The following is an 18,551-nucleotide window of genomic DNA, read 5'->3' as shown; positions in this document are numbered from 1 at the left end:
GGCTGGATAGGGTCGCTCTTTGTCCATGACTCCAGCTTACACTCATACTTATCTAAACCCCATTTAACACCGGATTTTTCCTTTAAGTTTAATTTCACTGCTAGTTCCGCCCCAGCTGGAAGTTGTAAGTCACTGAACCTTTTCCAGACACACTCTAAATTCTAATTGAGAACGTCTGCGTGCTAACCAGGCTAGGATAAAGTACTTCACATTTAATATATTTATTTATATATATGCAGTATCTCACAAAAGTGAGTACACCCCTGACATTTCTGCAAATATTTTATTATATCTTTTCAAGAAACAACACTGAAGAAATGACACTTTGATAAAATGTAGTGAGTGTACAGCTTGAATAACAGTGTAAATTTGCTGTCCCCTCAAAATAACTCAACACACATTAAAGGTGCTCTAAGCGATGCCACGCATTTTTTAGGTTAAAACATTTTATGTCACTTACTGCAAACATTGCTACTTGTCTGTGTCCTGAATACACTGTAAAAAAACGCGATCTCTGTGGACAGCCCAGGCAACAAAAACAACCTGGGCAAAACCTAGCCTGTAAAAACATAACAAACCGTTCCAGCAAATCACAGACGAGATGTGCGTTTAGGAGAGTTTCAATTGTTAGAGACCTTGCGCTCCTCCACCTTCCGTTTGAGGATGCCCCACAGATGCTCAGACACTCAATAGGGTTTAGGTCTGGAGACATGCTTGGCCAGTCTATCACCTTTACCCCAGCTTCTTTAGCAAGGCAGTGGTTGTCTTGGAGGTGTGTTTGGGGTTGTTCTCATGTTGGAATACTGCCCTGCGGCCCAGTTAACTCCCCTCATGCTCTGCTTCAGTATGTCACAGTACATGTTGGCATTCATGGTTCCCTCAATGACCTGTAGCTCCCCAGTGCCGGCAGCACTCATGCAGCCCCAGACCATGACACTCCCACCACCATGCTTGACTGTAGGCAAGATACACTTGTCCTTGTACTCCTTACCTGGTTGCCGCCACCCACGCTTGACACCATCTGAACCAAATAAGTTCCAGTAAACCATATTCTTAGTCTGCTTGTCTTAAGCAAACTGTTTGCGGGCTTTCTTGTGCATCATGTTTAGAAGAGGCTTCCTTCTGGGACGACAGCCATGCAGACCAATTTGATCCAGTGTGTGGCGTATGGTCTGAGCACTGACAGGCTGACCCCCCACCCCTTCAACCTCTGCAGCAATACTGGCAACACTCATACTACTATTTTCCAAAGACAGCCTCTGGATATGATGCTGAGCATGTGCACTAAACTTCTTTGGTCGACCATGGCGAAGCCTGTTCTAAGTGGAACCTGTCCTGTTAAACCGCTGTATGGTCTTGGCCACCGTGCTGCAGCTCTGTTTCTGGGTGTTGCCAATCTTCTCATAGCCCAGGCCATCTTTATGTAGAGCAACATTTTTTTTTTCAGAACCTCAGAGAGTTCTTTGCCATAAGGTGCCATGTTGAACTTCCAGTGACCAGTATGAGAGAGTGTGAAAGCGATAACTCCAAATTTAACATACCTGCTCCCCATTCACACCTGAGACCTTGCAACACTTATGAGTTACATGATACCGGAGAGGGAAAATGGCTAATTGGGCCCAATTGGGACATTTTTACTTAGCGGTGTACTCACTTTTATTGCCAGCTGTTTAGACATTAATGGCTGTGTGTTGAGTTATTTTGAAGGGACAGTAACTTTACACTGTAATACAAGCTGTACACTGTACATTGTAGCAAAGTGTCATTTATTCAGTGTTGAAAAGATATAATAAAATATTTACAAAAACTTGTGAGATACTGTATGTGTGTGTGTGTGTGTGTGTGTACATCAGGTATTACTTCCCCTGCATGAGATGGCTGGCCGTAGATGAGGATGATGGTCAGATTGCTCGTGAGCTGGTGCCAGTGGACGAGGCCTTCATGCACAAAGAGGATAAGGAGGATGATGATGAGGAGGAGGGGGGACACCTCTTTACGCACTCTTTTGCTCGAGCAGAAAGGTCCGACAGGCACACACAGTGGGGACTCAATGACTCATCCAATACTTCACCTATCCATACAGAATATGTATACAGTCAACACATACATGCTGACTTTATTTCCTTTGGTACCAGTGATGTGTGTATAGGATTTCTACATGAAGTAATTCATATTTGTGTATGTCCATGTTTATAGCTATGTCTACCACATTTACTCTGAGAGTGAAGACAGGTGAAAAAATGTATGCTGGGACTGATGCTAATGTCTACGCCATCCTGTATGGCACCAAAGATGACACAGGTAGAGACTGTACACTGGTACACATCCAGGTCTCTTGTCTCATTCTTTCCCTATTTAACTTGTTCATTAGCATATGAGGTAACACTTTGCTTAAACTCAGTTTGTATCAACCCATAAAGCATTATAAGCACATCTATAAATGTGTATTAAGTGTTTATAATGCATCATAGCAACAGGCATAAGGTTACAGTATAGCTATTTACGTATATCGACTGCCCTCATAACGTGTTGTAATGTTTTAGAACAAGCCCCACTCAAGTATCAATATAAACGTTTGGTTGAGGTCATATATGACATGTGGTGAATAAACAGCATTTGATGTAAAGCAAATATGTCATCAATGACAATGCTTATATGTTCTTATAAAATCTGAATGTACATATTAGTGTGATTTCCTCATTGGCAGGGATAATCAACCTGAAGGCCTCTAAGACCCATAAGAATAAGTTTGAGGCAGGGATGATTGATGAGTTTACAGTGGAGGCAGTGGACTTGGGTAGACTTAAGCGGCTTCGTATTGGTCATGACAACTCAGGTACATGAACATTATCTCATAAATACAGATAAACAAGCGATGCAACATTTATCATTCATTTGACATTTAACTTTCTGTTCTCCTATCAGTCAAACTACTCGGCGTTAACCAATGGGAATACACTCCTCGATCGCGTATTCGCCACTGAAGTCCTCTAACAGGTCCTGTTAAAGGTTCTATTGGCTAAACGGGCGCGCTATATTTTAGTGGCCTTGCCAGTAGCAATCACTCTTTCATTCTTCAGCTTAATGCCTAAAAGCAAATATGTCATCAATGACAATGCCCATTTTAAATGTTCAAATGTGACCTCATATGCTTCTATGTTCTTAAGAAACAATGATTTCCTCATTGGCAGGGATAATCAACCTGAAGGCCTCTAAGAACTACAAGAATAAGTTTGAGGCAGGGATGATTGATGAGTTTACAGTGGAGGCAGTGGACTTGGGTAGACTTAAGCGGCTTCGTATTGGTCATGACAACTCAGGTACATGAACATTATCTCATAAATACAGATAAACAAGCGATGCAACATTATCATTAATTTGTCATTTAACTTTCTGTTCTCTATCAGTCAAACTACTCGGCGTTAACCAATGGGAATACACTCCTCGATCACGTGATCGCCACTGAAGTCCTCTAACAGGTCCTGTTAAGGTTCTATTGGCGCGAAACGGCTCGGCTATATTTTAGGCGGCGCGGCCAGTAGCAATCACTCTTTCATTCTTCAGCGACGTCTATTGCCACTGGACAAAAAATGGAAGAATAGGATCCAAAAAGACTAACAGAAGACATTCTGACACAAGAAGAAACATTTTCTCTGAAAATGAATACATATAACTAAAAAGCAAATATGTCCGAGGCCGCCCAGATGAAGCGTCGCGTCCAAGGGTGTGGGCAGTTTATCCCTGCCTTGGACCCCCATTCAATCTGTATAAGCTGTCTGGGCATATCTAATGCCCAGACAGCGTTGGTGGTCCCACAATTCTGTCCGCACTGAGAGCATGGGCGAATTATGAACTTTCGGGCCCCTGAGCCCAGATGTATTAAGGGCCCCCCACTTATTGTCGTATATGTGGGAGGGGGGGGGTTTGGGGGTCCTCCCCCAGAACTTTTTTAATTTGTTTAATGTGATTTCCTGTATTCTGGTGCATTTTGGGGATGGTCAATACTAAATTCAATCAGATTCATTGCCTACATCCTGATTTGTTGATATTGAGGCAATGATTCCATTCAAAGGCTTGGGCTTCAGGGCCCCCTGACCCCCTGGGCCTGGGCCCGGTAGGCCCGTGCAGTAATCCATCCCTGACTGTGAGAGGCTCGGGCCGAAGGTTGTCCTCTGCCGAGCTCACTTGCTCGAGGAGATGGAAGCCAACGGCCCCCCTCCCAGCTCCCAGTCCGCCCCCCTCGGTGAGGCACTCACGCTTCCTGAGCGGGTGCTGGTCGAGCAGGGGGAGGCAAATTTGCCGGTCGGGCTGGCTGCAGAGCCCCCCATTGGTGATTTTGCTGCGGCCTCTCCAGTCAGCTCTCTGGGGTCTCACGATGATGACCAGGTGTCCCTCGTGGCCTCCAGTCACCTGTCCAGGGCTTAGGGCCCTTCTCTGCCCTGCACAGGGCAGAGGAGCAGGGGCTGACCCACCTGCCCAAGGTGGAGGAGGCGCTGGCTGCCTACCCCAGGGAGCATCAGCCCGTGGCCCGCCCACTCTTGAGCAAGGCACCTAAACCCTCACTGCTCCCTGAGCGCTGCTGTTGTTGCAGGCAGCTCACTGCACCGGGATTAGTGTGTGCTTCACTTCACTGTGCGCTGAGTGTGTTTCACTAATTCACGGATTGGGATACATGCAGAGACCAAATTTCCCTCACGGGATCAAAAGAGTATACTTATACTTATAAGTGCGCAGCCCTGGCGCAGGGCAGAGTAAAAGGGCTGGTGCGCCATCTGGCTCACACTGTCCCAGCTACCCGACAGGGAGAAGACTCCATTGCTGGATGCGCCTATCTCCCCCTCTGGATTGTTCGGGCCAAAGATGGAGAGTATGAGGGAGCGTTTTGAGACTTCCTGTCCCGGCGGGAGGTGATCTCCCACCCCCCCACTCGCTCCAATGGCAGTACATCCGCAGAGACAGAGGCGCAGGCAGCGCCCGCAGCAGCAGCCAAGATTGGCCGGTCAGCCCCAGAGGAGTAGTTACCCGCAACAGCAGCAGGCCAGGCAGCCGAGGCGTGGCTGGAAGAGTAGCCGAGAGTGCTCTGCGTCTCGCTCTGGTCCCACTGGTCAGCCCCAGTTGACGGTTGTGGCCAGCTTGGGAGGATAGCGAGCCCCACTCTAAATGCGCTAGGGGCCATTCCTCGTTTTCAGTCAGCGTGCCAGTGTGTTCCCCTCGCACGTCTTCACAAGCACTTGTTAATAAATAAAAAAAATAAAAATGATCATCCATAATGACTCGTGGCTCTCCCGTCGCCCCAACGGCGATGGCGGCCACCCCCGTCGCTGCCGCAGTGCTGCGGCCTGGGCAGACACACACCCGGCCCCAGGCTCGGTGGCACCGGCAGTGGATGGCTCGGTGGCACCAACAGGCCCAGAGCCTGAAGTGCACAAGCTCTAAATGGGTTCTCTGCACACTGGAGCACGGGTAAGAGCTACAGTTCGCCCACTCAGTCCCTCTCAGATGACAGGGTATTCGCATATTAAATTACGAATCAGTTAGCAGAAAGCATCTGAGAAAAGTTTGGTCTTAGGTCTAGATTTGAAACTGGCTACAGTTGGGGCAACTTTGATCTCATCTGAAAGTTGGTTCCAGAGCTGAACTGCATAGCAACTAAACGCTGCTTCACCATGTTTAGTTCTAATAGTAGGTTTTACTAACAAGTATTTCTCCTGAGAGGTCTGAAAGGTGTGTACTGCTGAAGCATGTCTGCTAGGTAATTTGGTCCCATTCCATTTAGTGATTTATAAACAAGCAGAAGCGCTTTAAAGTCAATTCTGTGACTTACTGGAAGCCAATGCAGGGACTTAAGTATTGGAGTAATGTGATCAATTCTTTTAGTTTTTGTGAGAACCCTTGCCGCTGTATTTTGTATCATCTGAAGCTGTTTGATAGTCTTTTCAGGAAGGCCTGTGAAAAGCCCATTGCAGTAGTCAACCGTACTGGAGATGAATGCATGAATGCGTTTTTCTAGATCATGTTTAGACATTAGCCCTCTAAGTTTGGCAATATTTTTGAGGTGGTAAAAAGCTGATTTAGTTATTGCTTTCATGTGGCTTTTTTTAGATCACTGTCAATTATGACACCAAGATTTCTAACAGTATCCTTTGCTTTAAGACCTTTAATATCAAGGAGAGTGGCAACCTTAAGTCTTTCCTCTTTTTTACCAAATATAATTACTTCAGTTTTTTTTTTGTTCAACTGAAGAAAACTTTGAGACATCCAGTTGTTAATCTTGTCTATACACAGACAAAGAGATTCAAGGGGGCTAGGATAGGAAATCAAATTGTTTGTGATGGTTTGTCCAAGCGGGAGCATATAGAGGTTGAATAATAGTGGCCCCAAGATCGACCCCTGGGGGACACCACAGGTCAAGGATGTTGGCGTAGAGGTACAGTTGCCGATAGCAACAAACAAACTCCTTTCTTGTAGGTATGATTTAACCCAGTTGATGGCTATACCTGAAAGTCCAACCCAGTGCTCTAATCTGTGTAGTAATATTTTGTGATCAACAGTGTCGAAGGCTGCACTAAGGTCCAATAACACTAGGACTGATGTTTTGCCTGCACCTGAGGTGTATTTAAAATTAGTCATTTAAAACCTTAATAAGAGCTGTTTCAGTGCTGGGATTTGCTCGAAAACCTGACTGAAAGTAATCAAAATACCCATTTGATGTTAGGGAGGTGGTTACTTGATTAGAGACTATTTTTCATTAATTTTTCAAGTTATTGTTCTTGAGAAGGTCTTTACAACAGCTGTTTTCAAGGACTTAGGAAATGTGCCAGACAGTAGCCTAATGATGCATTTACAATGTGAAGCACATCTGCTGCTATGAGGTGAAGAACAGATTTAAAGAAACTGGCAGGTAGAGTGTCTAAGCCACATGTGGAGGAGTTGAGGTTCTGGACAGATTTTACAAAGTTTCATAGCCTATCAAACTAAACTCTGACATCAAGTTAAGTTCCCCTTCCCTTGAAGCTGGAAGTTCCAAGTTTTCAAGCATTTTCGCCCGCTAATTGCAGGGCATCATGTATTGGTGAGGTGAGACAATATGGTGACGATAGCCTATATCAATCGGCAAGGTGGCATTCGCTCCCCGCAGCTATGCCACCTGGTAAAAAAAAGTTGCTGTTATGGACAAGGGGTCACCTCCTCTCAGTTTGCGCAGTTCATGTTCCTGGGAAAACAGAACAGGACGGTGGATATGCTCTCAAGGGGCCCTCTATTACATCGGGAGTGGTGTCTTCACTCACAGGTGGTGGAGGGGGTGTGGCAGCGCTTCGGGAAAGCTCATGTTGATCGATTTGCCTCGCGCGAGACTACGCACTGTGTGAAATGGTTTTCCCTGACCAAGAGCGATGCTCCGCTAGGAGTGGATGCTCTGACACACGAGTGGCCGAAGGCCTTGCTGTATACTCCCCCCCGAAGGCTTTGACCCCAACGATGTTGAAGAGAGTGAGGTAAGGCGGACACAAAGTGATTCTGATAGCTCCTCATTGGCCCGATCAGATATGGTTTCCGGAGCTGATGGCCCTGCTGCACGGTGAACTGTGGAAACTCCCAGCCCACAGAGACCTGCTGTCCCAGACAAGCAAGGCGATTTGGCACCCGGTTCCATAGAGATGGTAGCTAACTGAGGCTATTCGGCACAGCGGTTCCCCTCTCAGTGGTAGAGACCATATAATACAGAGCACCAGAGCTTTGTCAATGTGCTCATTGTACTCTGTGAAGTGGAAAGTGTTCGCGGACTGGTGTCAGGAGATTTTTATGCAGCATGGAATAAAATAGAAACTAGATTACTAGATTTTGTTCAAATCTACACACCTATGGCTACTGAAAAATGTAAGGTTAATTTAGCAAATGTTATTTTGAAGTATTAAAAAACATTGTTGTTTTAGAATTTTCGAACAAAATGGTTGGTAATTAGCATGTTTACGATACATTATTCTAACCAGATTTTTCATCCTTGCATGTGTCCCCTTTGTATGTATCCTGTTTGATGTGATGTGATGTGATGTGATCAGTGTGTATTTCTGTGTGTTTATAAACATGTGTGTCTTTGAGTGTTTCAGGTGGCTCTCCAGGCTGGTTTCTGGACTGGGTTGAGATTGACGCTCCGTCGCTGGGGGAACGCTTGGTCTTCCCATGTGGCCTCTGGCTGGACCGTGGGGAGGAGGACGGGGCCATTCACAGAGATCTCTACCCAGCCCACCTCCAGACACAACACTACACACCATGTGAGGACTCTGTGTGTGTCTGTGTGTGTGTGTGTGTTCAGTAAGAGAGTGTGAGAGAGTAAGATTTAATACTAGCCTCTGCTGGTAAGACATAGTAAGCACATTTAGAAGTTAGCTAGCAGTAACAGTAGTTAGCTACAAATATCTTTAGGACAGTGGTTCTCAAAGTGGGGTCCGCGACCCAGAGGGCATGGGTCCGCAAAATAATTTGCTTTAAATTCTAAAGTTGAGGTTGATCGTTTTAAAGAATTATATCTACAAATGGCGACCATTTTCACCAATAAAACAAGTAAATTGTGTCTATTTGCTCCCACCCACATTAACGATTATGAGGGGGTCCTCAGAAAATGTCCTTAGAAACCTCCCTGGAACCAAAACATTTGAGAACCCCTGTGGATAATGCTGTGTACATGTTTATAGGCCCCCTCCTATCTGTTTTTACATGTGCTCATATGTGTTTGTGTGTTTGTTCTAGTTGTTCCGTATGAGATCAAGGTTTTCACTACTGACATCTTCGCTGCGGGGACGGATGCAGATGTGTTTATTGTTCTGTATGGTTGTGATGGCGTGGGCACCACCCAGAAGTCTCTATGTGCCAATAAAAGAGAGAGGAAAATGTACTTCAAAAGAGCTGCAGAGGACATGTTCATTGTAGAGGTGCTGTTCTGCACACATGTGCATGCACGACACACACACACACACACACACACACACACACACACACACACAGTTGCTTTAATAACAATTCACACTGCTCTGTGAGGATTTTTTGTTTGTGCATATGTCATAGTTGTTTTTTTTTTCACATTAGTCACATGATCCATTGCTTGATGATATTGTCATGCCTGTCAGTAATAGCTGCTTAAATGTCCACAGTTGGAGGATACTGGTGAAGTTATAGAGAAGATTCGTGTTGGTCATGACAACCGTGGAGTGAATCCAGGCTGGCACCTGGATCGGATTGAGATCAGACAACTGCTGAGGAAGGGAAAGGTATGTAAACATATTATGCATGCTGACTGTACAAACACACAAACACACACACACACACCAACACACAGACAACACAAATGTGTGAAAAGAAATGCTGTTGCTTGATTGATTTTCATAGATATCATGTCCTTGTTAAGGTTTTCACAAAGTGATAAAGGTCTTACAGAGAGCTTTCTTCATTATAACTTGCACCACTATGCCACTTGCTTACTTAGGTCAAACAGAACTACCTCAGCCATTTATTGGCCTGACTTTGCACTACTATATTGACTGTCAATTGCACAATTTCAACCCAATTTTGCTGCTCTTATTTATTCATTGTATGTGCCTTCTTATTTACTTTTTATTGTTTACTTGAATGTTATGTTTGTCTGTGGACTTAATTGGTAAAATTATGTCTTGTCGCCACCGTGGGATAGTGAGAAACGTAATTTCGATCTCTTTGTATGTCTTGGCATGTGAAGAAATTGACAATAAAGCAGACTTTGATTATGTGTATGTGTGTGTGTGTGTGTGTGTGTGTGTGTGTGTGTGTGTGTGTGTGTGTGTGTGTGTGTGTGTGTGTATGTAGGGGTCAGAGACAGTGATATTTCCATGTGAGAGATGGTTGGCCACCTCAGAGGAGGATGGGGAAACAATCTGTGAGCTGGTGCCCTCTGAAATCATCACAGAGAAACTCGCACGAGATGGAACTCTCAAAGTCTCCCAGTTTGAGGTGGACGACGCTCTAGAGAGTAGGTGTTTCTGCATGTGCAGGCCTTACACTTGCGTTTATTCACTATATTTATAATTTTCATTTGTTTGTTTGTAAATACCTTAGCTCAGGGGTTCCCAAACTTTTCCACGACAAGGCCCCCCAAATACCACTACTGTAGGTTCTGGCCAAGGACCCCCTTGATGTGTTATTAAACCCATCGACAATACTACGGAAAATGTAAAAATACATTAAGCTAATCCTAATAATTGTTTTAGCCACAAGCACTTCGCGATAGAGCATACAGTGTTTAAAAATTGCATTTGGGGCTTTCTGCTATATGAGAGCTATCACTCTACTATTATTCCCAGTCATTATCATAGAAAATATAATGTTCAGATATGTAACAAATTATTCTAATGGCATTGTATAACAACCCTCATAGTAATAGGTATATTTTACATTTTCCAAATGTATAAATTTGTTGCTTTTACTTTTCCTTCCAACTTGCTTAGGCCCCCCTGGCACTCCCTCACGGCCCCCACTTTGAAAACCACTGCCTTAGCTTAGCAATGTAAGCTAATGTAGTTTGAGAATGTTGACTTGGGCCAGATAGATTATGATGATAAATGTTATTGACTCATAAACACATGTACACATTGCAGACATACTGTATGTTTGTGTATTAACCTGAACTTGTGTATGATTGTGTTTGGTGGTTGTAGTTCACACCTACAAAGTTGTCGTGAAAAACAGGTGACATGTATGGGGCAGGGACAGATGCAAATGTGTTCATCACCATCTATGGAGATCTGGGAGACACAGGGGAGAGGCAACTCAGCAAATCAGCAACCAACAGCAACAAGTTTGAGAGTGGAGCGGTAAGACAAGAAAGACACTTATACATGTGCAAAGTGCAAAAAAAGTCACACACAGTGATATGAACTGCATGTACAAATGGGAATAAACAGACAAATACAAAGGCCCTCTAACCCAAAGCTTAGATGTGATGATGATGTGTTTTTTTTTTTGCAGGTGGATGAGTTCAATTTAGAGGCTGTAGAGCTTGGACTGGTGTTTATGATCCGTGTTCGTCATGACAACAGCTTGCTGAGTCCTGACTGGTACTTGGAGGAAGTGGAAGTGATAGACCTGGACACAGAGAAGAATTTCCTCTTCATGTGTGAACGCTGGCTGTCCAGGAAGAAAGAGGATATGAAAATCTGCCGAGTGTTATATGTAAAGGTGTGTATGAGTGTATGTGTGTATGAAAGTGTGTATACCAGTATATGTGTGTGAGAGTGTTTATGTCTCTGAGTGTAGCAGGGGAGAGAGAGATGATACTGGACAGACAAGGATATGTCTGCTTTAGTGTGTATAAGTGTGTGTGTGTGTGTGTGTGTGTGTGTGTGTGTGGAGAGAGAGAAATATTTTGCTCTAATGTTCAATCTATGTGCTTTTGTAGGGTTATGAGGGTCCCAGGGATGGCAGTGGCTTACGGGGACTGGACAGCAACATGAACCAGAGAGACAAAGACAGCAGAGACAAAGAGGACAGTTTATGTGAGCAAAGACACCCAAGCCCATATATAATGTGCATAATGTAGAAACAATAGAACTGCCCTGACAAACAAAATATTGCAGATGGCTTAATATCAATATTGTAACACCTCCATTTATCACCCATTTTGTCCGAAAATTCTAAAACAACGATGTTTTTTAATACTTCAAAATAACATTTGATAAATTAACCTTACATTTTTCAGTAGCCATAGGTGTGTAGATTTGAACAAAATCTGGTTTGGTTCTTACCAGGGCTTTTACTGCCTGAAATATCCGATTTTGTTTACCGCGCTCGGAGGTTAGTGCTGGCCTGGTGTGTCATCTACTTCCACCCTTTCAACGGCACATGAACGGTTCGACTGAGAATTCTCGTCGTTACCTCAAAATTCCACTGGAGCTCCAAGCGGATTTGTACACACAGCTTATAAGACTGTTTATAGCTTTTTGAGTCACGGTAAAATGTAATTTTTGGGACATATCTAATTTAGATACACTTATGGTGTGGGTTACCACCACCAACTAGGTATTTATTACCTGATTAGTTTTGTTTCTCCCCATCGGACAACACAGGTCCAGAGGGCACTTTACTAAATTGCATTGGATGATAGGAATCAAGTTCCTGCTACATATGAACCCTACCTGGAGCTATGCTTCATGCATGCATTTAAAATAAAATGAAAACTGGAAACCAGAGCAAAGGGCATTATTTATGCACAGTTGGATGAATGATACCACAGATGAGAATTAATGGAAATTATAAACAGTGGTGTTTGTTAAAAATTGTGTGTTATTCATTGTTACACCATCTAGATAAAAACAATTCTTAAAGGATAATTCCGGTATTTAGCACTTTGAGTCCCTTTTTCTGGTTTGTTTTAGATGAACTAGAGTGGTGGACACCGACATTTTGACGATGGGTCCTGTGTCGACTTTCTGACTCGTTTAGAATCGCCTTTGACTGGCTGGCTATGGGCATGCACAAACATGTCCTTAAAACAACCCTTAACATTAATTTTAAAACTGTGCAACTCACCGAGTGGTTAGTGATATTCGTTGATGTTCCAAAACAAGTAGCGTGGCGAAATACAGTTTCTGTCGTGTTCTATTTGCCATTTTGTAAAATCCAATAGATTTCTGTTGGAAGACTCATTGCTCCTTGATATTACTGCACTACCGGAAACGGAAAGGGGGTCTGTTTACGGTTGTAGTCTTTCCCCCTCGAGACCTTCTTTTACTGTCTATGCTTCAGACTCAAATATTGAGCGGAAGTTTATACACGGTTGTGAGGTATCTGAAAAAATAGTTCCACAATAGCAAATAACACAGATTGAATTCATACATTGTGCTGATTTGTTTAAAATAATCAATGAACACCACCACTAACCACTCGGTGAGTTGCACAGTTTTGAAAACAAACGTTAAGGGTTGTTTTAAGGACATGTTTGTGCATACCCATGGCCAGCCACTCTGAAACAGTCAAAGGTAATTTAAAACGAGTCAGATAGTCGAAACAGGACCCATCGTCAAAATTTCGGTATCCACCATTCTAGTTCATCCAAAACAAACCAGAAAAGGGACTCAACGTGCTAAATACCGGAATTATCCTTTAAAACAATCAAAATTTTCAACAGCTCACTAAAATCTGCTTGGAAGCACCAAGATTTTGGGTTCTATAAGAACATGGGAACCCATAATTGAGGTCTTCCAGTATGCGTGCGTGTGTGTATGTGTGGGCTGGCTAAGCACATATGGTGATGTTGTGTTGTGCCCAGTGATCCCCTATCACTTCACTGTGACGACAAGTGATGAGGATGATGCGGGGACCACCAGCCGTGCATACGTTATCATCCATGGACGAGAGGGAGCCACAGACCGTATGTGGCTGGAATTGCCCGAAGAAAAAAGCGGCTTTTTGCCTGGAGCTCTGGACAACCTCCACTGTCGAGGCAAAGATGTGGGAGATATCAAACGAGTGGAGGCAAGATGCATAATTCACCATACAATATCACTTTTGTCATTAAAAATGTCTTGTTTAGATCAGTGGTGCAGTCTTCTCCTGGTTCGACTACAGGTTTCCACTTCAACTGAGCTTGATCATATTATCATATTCCCTTTACAGAAAATATTTATCCAAATATAAATTATAGGTTTATAACTATACCATCTCTGCATTTTAATAACAAATAATTACAATACAATAATAATGTCATTTTCATGCCAATTTCTTGATAAATATTATAATAAATTATGATAAAAATCATTTCTATACTATGAAATTGTGTATGTGTTAATAGCTGGGTCATGATGGAGCAACTCCCGAGAGTTGCTGGCTGGTGCATGAGTTGTCAGTTGCTGTGCCAACAAAAGCAGTGCAGTATGTGTTCCTGTGTAAGTGCTGGTTGGCCAAAGACCGTGGTGACGGTCTCACTACCTGTGTGCTCCACATCATGGATGCTGTTGTCATCTCCATTGCACAAAAGGTAAGAAACACACACTCACATAAATTCTGTGAACTGACACAAAAATATACAATAGATCCATTTTTTGTGAACACAGATTCTGATTTACTTACTTTATCTGCTTTTTTCCCCTGGCTCAGATCATCTATGAGGTAACTGTGGTTACAGGTGATGTGCAGAATGCAGGAACAGACACACACATTTACTTGACTATATTTGGGGTCAACGGAAGCTCAGATGAGAAGCTGCTGCCAAAGAATGGAGACAGGTTCTCACCCCACACTCTCATTCTCACACACAGGGAGTTTGTCTCAATTGGTGTGCTTTCATGAGTACACTTTCGTGTAGTACCCTATGTGCACTGTGTGCTTACTGGTAGAGTGCGCAGATTTTAACAGAATAGTATTGTCTCATATCAAACACTAACTCCGTGCACTTCACGGAAATGACGATCGCAACATTTAAATATAACTTTATTGGCGTCCTCAATTCGACAGTGACATGGTCATACTGTGTCAAAACATGAACGGTTTATGTTATAACTTGCTTGTACCTCTGAAAAGTGTGTTTTCCACTGCTGCTGCTTAAGCTTTCTCAACCGTGATTACCACGAGTTTGAAAACGCTCCCTACCCTTCCGCTATTTGGCCAAGATGGCGTCCGTTGAGGGCGAATAGTGTCCAGTGTTCCACACTTAGCTTTTTGACTGTTATGAGTAGAGGCGGACAGAGTACACAGCTTCATTACTTGAGTAAAAGTACAGATACCCTTTGCTAAATTTTACTCAAGTACAAGTAAAAGTACAACAGTCAGATGTCTACTTAAGTAAAAGTACTGAAGTACCGGTACTTATTTTTAAAGTACTTGAGTATCAAGAGTACAAGAGTAGCTTACATTTTCTAAATATTGCATTACTACTGCCACAGTGCTTACATTTATGTACAGAAACATCCTACATGGAGTTATGAAAAATGTTAATGTTAATACCTTGGAGAATATAAAAGGAATTGAAAGTAAAATCAAGTCATTTTGATCTTTTTACCATGTTGCCAGGGATGGGCAGTATTTCTAATGTATATAAATGTATACATGTATGTTTGCATGTATATAAAATACGTATTTCAAATACAAAATACTATTTTGTAATTGAAACACTTGAAGCGAAAACTATCATTAACTTGTTCAGAAAATTGAAATAGTCTGGCAAAGTAGGGCCACGGGTTGGCACATTCCCGGGATGGACCTGTTGCGTCTTCATCCACTGTTTCGTCTCTTATCTAAATCTGACCATGGAGTTGACTTTAGCGGAAAGCTGAAGGTGATTGCTGATAGGCTGTCCCAATCAGTGGCGGCTGCACAATCCAATCACGTTTGAGAGGAAAACAACAAATTGAAGGTTTCCGAGATTTTTCTTTTTCCCTTTTTTTTTAGAAGAAGTACTCACGGTTATGGGTAGAAATGTAGTGGAGTAAAGAGTACAATATTTGCCTCTCAAATGTACTTGAATACTCCCCAAAAATGATACTCGAGTAAAGTACAGATCCCTCAAAATTGTACTCAAGTACTGTACTCAAGTAAATGTACTCCGTTACTGTTCGGCTCTGGTTATGAGTGAACCATCCGGGGACTTGCAGCGCCCTTCGTGTTGTTGGAATTTTCAGTGTGAACACCCTCATGCACATAAAAATAGGTATTGTAAGTGCAGAAGTACGCGATTTGAGACACAGTTTGGGTTTTATTAGTGGTACAGTGAAAGTGGTATAGTGAAAATGTGAAGGTCCCAACAGAATGTGTGAATGTGTGTGTGTGTGTGTGTGTGTAGATTTGAGCGTGGACAAAAGGACACGCTCATTCTTGAGGTTGAAGACATTGCACCGCTGAAAAAGATGCGGGTCCGAGTTGACGGCTCTGGCAGCCGACCCGACTGGTTCCTGGAAAGGGTGTGTGTGTGTGTGTGTGTGTGTGTGTGTGTGTGTGTGTGTGTCTGTGTCTGTGTGTGTGTTTATGTATAGGCCAACGTTGCATATGTTTGGAGGCGTGGTTTCTAATGAATGTGTTTGCATTTTAGCTACCAACACTCCTGAAGTGTAACTGAAACAGCTTCACACCTTTGTGGGCACATTCTTGACCTGCTCTCCCCTCTGTCCTTTATTATACACTGACCCGCATCACTTTAGAGGGAGTGTGGCAATGTTTTTATTTCGTCAGGTATTTCTGGGGCGTTTCTCTTTTGGTCTTTTGGGAAACATACACCTTATAACCAGAAGTAGCCAGAAAGTTGTGGATATGGTTCTCGGCCATTCTGCCCCTGAGAAAGGCACCTTAGCCCAAGTTGCTCTAGGGGATTGTCCTAACAGTTGTTTTTTTTTTAAAGTCGCTTTGGATAAAAGCATCAAGTAAGACATATTTGGATTTATGTGTGTAGGTTGTCCTGTGTAACGTACAAACTGATGAAGTGGCAGAGTTTAGGTACTCTGAGTGGCTGTCGACCACCCTTGGCACCAAAAAGACATTGAGCGCTGACATGCCTGCTGTCATAGACGGGAAGAAATGTTGGGGCTGACCAACTACATTATACACGTCAAGACAGGCGACGCCATGGGTACGCACAGATACACACACTACCTATCATACACAACACACACACACTACCTGCATCATACAACATTAAACTGTTGACTCTAAAATGACACACACACACACACACACACACACACAAAATGTGTATAGGTTAATGTTGGTTATTCACTCACTATGATGTGACTGGCTGCTGTCGTTATATGTATGGCTTGCTGCTTATCTTGTCGATTTGTCATGTTTAGGTGCAGGGACAGATGCCAATGTGTGGTTAATGATCTTCGGTGAGAATGGGGACACAGGACCACTGGCACTCAAACGCTCCAACAACATTAACAAGTTTGAACGCAAACAGATGGACACCTTTCAATTCCCAGACATGCTCAGCTTGGGCAACCTTTCCAAAGTTCGGCTATGGCACGACAATGCAGGTCCGTCCATGCAGGGGCATCGAAATAATATACAGCTCTGGAAAAAATGAAAAGACCACTGCACATTTGAATGAGTTGACAGTCATATTCAAAATTAAGAGTCCACTGCACACTTGATTATAACCATCAACTCATTTGAATGTCACACAGCAACCGTAAGATGACATCAGAAAAATGTATAGTGGTCTCTTTATTTTTTTCTAGAGCTGTATAATCCAGTCAATTTGAACACAGTTTGAACCAGATCACATCAGATTACCCAACTAACATGTGCCAGTGGATCTTATGGTAATTCACCTTTGTCATGACTGTAAATATGAATATGGTTAAAAAATAGCTGTGTGTTTGTGTGTCTAGGCCCAGCTGCTGGTTGGTTTGTTTTCAACGTGGATACGAGATGACGTCCTGGATCAAACTTTCCGTTTCCCATGCAAAAGGTGGTTTGCCAAGAAAGAGGATGATGGACAGCTGATACGAGAGCTGGGCTGTGCCAACAACGACATTCTGGACCTCAATGAGACAACCAGTAAGTATGTCTTAACCCTTAAAGGTGTACCGTGATGGGAATTCAACATAGAATTCTTTTAGAAACTTCAATTGTTGCGGAACGGAATCTTATGTTAGAATGTTGAAAAACCCACACCTTTAGGCGGGTTTACATTAGCGCTGAGTGTTGAACTTAGTTCAACTTTCAAAGCGCAACGCGAGCGTATTCAATTGACAAACCGTTTGTGTTGCTTAGGAACAAGATAAAACTTATTATGGTCTGAGCGTTGCATTACGTTTGCAGCTTGCCGCTGGCTGATGTGATCCTCGCCTTAAGGGTTAAGGGGTACCACTGAACATTAACCGATATCTTTTATAAGACCATTAATGAAATGTAAAAAATAAAATTCTATTGACCAAAACATAAATAGTTAAAATAATCACAGGTTAATGGATAGTGAACACAAAAAAACATACGTAGACAGTGAACACTTATGTTCAGCTAGAATGAAGTTTGTCAAATTAGTCTAGTGTAACAAATACATCATATGTCTCTTGGTGAGGTGTTTCTTATGCACTGATGAACTGTTATATGAACTGAAATGTGTTTTTATGTCTGGTAGAGTATGAAATCATCACAGTAACCGCAGATACAGATGAGGCAGAGACGCGAGAGAATGTGTGGATGATCTTGGAGGGAATGAAGGGACGTTCCAAAGAGCTTGTTCTAGAAAATTCAGGGAAGAAAAGGCGATTCCTACGGTAATGTATAGGCCTATTGTGCCTTTGCTAAGTCATTTTAATTGTGTATATTGTATGTATGTGAAGTTATCTTTCATGTCTATCAAATTGTATGTGTATTGATGTGGTCAATCATATTTAATAACATTTCATTTTTGTGCTCACACAGTGGGAGCACAGACAGATTTGAGTTCACCTCTAAGGTTGTGGGTGACATTGCGGGTATCTGTGTTGGCCACATACCCAAAGATGGGAAGAAGCCCAAAATTGAATCCTTTTGGCATGTGTTAGAAGTCACTGTCAAAGAGAAAGCGCTCGGAAACAGGTAGGTGACTT

The 18,551-nt window shown here is 42.9% G+C and overlaps 1 pseudogene; it reads left to right on the top strand.

Moving 5' to 3' along the window:
• LOC125304797 overlaps positions 1-18,551 on the top strand; it is a 66,850-nt pseudogene that overhangs the window by 46,266 nt on the left and 2,033 nt on the right.

This window comes from Alosa alosa, chromosome 12 (genome assembly GCF_017589495.1).
Source record: "Alosa alosa isolate M-15738 ecotype Scorff River chromosome 12, AALO_Geno_1.1, whole genome shotgun sequence".
Lineage (NCBI taxonomy): Eukaryota > Metazoa > Chordata > Actinopteri > Clupeiformes > Clupeidae > Alosa > Alosa alosa.
This window is presented reverse-complemented; position numbering and strand designations above follow the sequence as displayed.